This window comes from Apaloderma vittatum, unplaced genomic scaffold (assembly GCF_000703405.1).
Source record: "Apaloderma vittatum isolate BGI_N311 unplaced genomic scaffold, ASM70340v1 scaffold16319, whole genome shotgun sequence".
Taxonomy (NCBI): domain Eukaryota; kingdom Metazoa; phylum Chordata; class Aves; order Trogoniformes; family Trogonidae; genus Apaloderma; species Apaloderma vittatum.
The window spans coordinates 1-2,606 of record NW_009734770.1 but is presented as its reverse complement, the minus strand read 5'-3'; positions in this window follow the sequence as shown (position 1 = coordinate 2,606).

Sequence of the window (2,606 nt, the reverse complement as noted above, 5' to 3'; positions counted from 1 at the left end):
TTCCCTTCGCTATTGTGGAGGTTAAAAATAGGCTAAAAATAAATGCAGGCTTAGGTGGGACTGGGGGAAACAGAGCAATAGAAGCTCTCTCCCTCTCTTCAGTCCCAAGGGGTCTTTAAAGCCCTGCACGGTCAGGGACAGAGATCCTCATGCCGTGCAGCTTCAGGGCCATCTGAAGTTTCGGTGATGCAAGGATGAACCCAGCTGGGCACGAGGTTGCCCTCATGGGCACTGCGGGTGGGCGCAGTTCCGTGGCAGGAGGTCGGCTGCCCCGTGCGGCTGGGAATTAAGCAGAAGTGCGAGCCGCACTTGGGAGCGTGGTGCGTGAACAACGTCTGACCCACAATTACTCAGCTCCTTCCCAAGGAGGGGGGACTTCCCATTCAAATTGTAACGTGGAGGTTTTTAGAAGTGTGTCTGAACTTTGAGCGGTTCCTTCACGAAGAGGCAGCAGGGCGGTTAAGGGAAGTACTGATGTGTCATTTCACGTTATCTACATTCATATTGTTTTTCTGTAACAGTTTTCATGAAGTTAATTTTTTTTTTTGGTTCAACCATAGGAAATAAATGAATGTGCATCACTCAGTACAAAATAGACAACTGTGGGTAGGATATAGATTATGAACAGCATCGCTAGTTTTAACACAGTTTTAAAATTGCACTACCTGCTGCGGCGTCACCAGCGCGACTTGGCAGCTGTGCCGTGGTGGTGATTTACTCCGAAACATTCTCAGTGGCTGTTAGGGAATGCTGTGCTGTCCGTTCTAGTGGCCAGGGCGTTGTTCCCGTTGCTGTGCACATAAGCTGCCTTTTGCCAGACGGAATTCTTAGCCCGAGGGGTGGCCAGCAGAGCTGCCCCGTTCCCACATGCTGCTCGGCGAGCCGGTCCCTGTTCCCTGCACTCGGGCAGAGCAGTGGCTGCCCTGACCCCCCCGAGGAGCTGCCTGCTGGAGTTCAGGCCTGCAACCACAAGGCTCAACTAACAGTAATAAAAATACAAGCCCTTTCCACCACGGTGAGGGGAGGACTGCTTGTAATTCAACGGGCTCCGTTTCCCGGCATGTGGAAGTGGTTGTTGCTGTGTGATTCAGAAAAAGCACTCTGTGTTTCCATCCATTCCTAAAACAAGCCACTTGTTCATCACTCTAAGGGATAGATAATAATATATTTTTAGAAAAGTTTGCTACCATAGTGAGTAAGAAATATCTGCATGTTGACTTTATTAGAAGTTTCTCATACTGTGCAGGGTTCTTGGTTGCGATTGCAGTTGTTATCTGGACTAAAACAAAAAAACCCAAATATTCCCCTCTATTTCCAGAAAAATAGGCTATTTTGTCTTTTTTGCTGTAGCTTCGTCACTTTACCAAGAAGGCAACACGTTTGTGTTGGCAGGTTGGCTTTTTTATACCATGTATTGTATGCAGAAGTACTGTAAGACAAATGGGCCGTTAAATAAAAATTTGTTTCACTTAAGAAAAAAAATAAATCTGTGTTTGAGGCACTGTTATTTCTTGTCATGGACTGGTTCCGAAGATCTTTCAGGAGCCTCCGTTGTCTTAAAGCCATGGTTAGTCGATGCTTTCCAAAGCAAGGACCAAGCCAAAAACCACGCTAGGATGCCAGTCTCCCCAGAAGCAGAGGGAAAACGGAGACCCATGTGTTGAAGCCTGGCACCAGTTAAACCTTGTGTCCAGCCTGCCCTGGGTGAGCTCATACAGAGCTTCCAGCACTACCCTGGAAATCCCAGTCTCCGTTTCTCATCACCACCTCTCGGCACGAAGGTGGCCGCTCTCGTGCCTCCTGGAGAGCAGGGAGCAGAGTCTGATCCCCGGCAGACCTGTACCTCCCCGAGAACAACAACAGCACAGCCCGTGTAAGAGGTCTTACAAGTATCATTTTATTTCTTCTTTTTTTTCATTTCTTTTTTTAAAATACTATGTACAATCTGTTTAAAGCTTGTCAAAATACACAGTTCAATGGAGCTGTGCGGGGACATAGATTCAAGACAAGAATAAAATCTTTACTGTTCATCTTCATAAGACACTTCCTTTTTCCCATTACAAAATACTTTTAAGAATAGTAACATTTATAAATGTATCTATATTTGACATATAAAATAAACCAAGATTTATACTCGATTCTAAGATTTTTTCTTATTTTCTTTTTTTTTTTACATGGAGTATATACAATATATACAGTAACTCTTCACTGTGTTTGTCAAACCAGCCTGATTATACCCACCAGGCTTTAGCTTATATGTACAAATACGCTAAAAGTGCAAGACATTATTAATTAAAGCTGCCTGTGTTTTCAGAGGTCTGGAATTGTGTGGCCTATATCTATCTATAGATATACACATACATATATATATATATGTATATTAAAAATACATATATCTGTATATCTATGTATGTAAAGAGAGTAGATAAGTGCTTGTGTACTAGAAAGCCTCAGAACATTAATGACTAATAGGTCAACACCTACACTGGAGCCCAAGGCAGGTGCCATCGGTCACATTCCTACCCTCTGCTTGTCACCCTGAAGCTGTGCTTGTGCTTTCTTGTAAGCACCGGGGGAGGGTGTAGATGGGTGTGTGAAGCAAACCC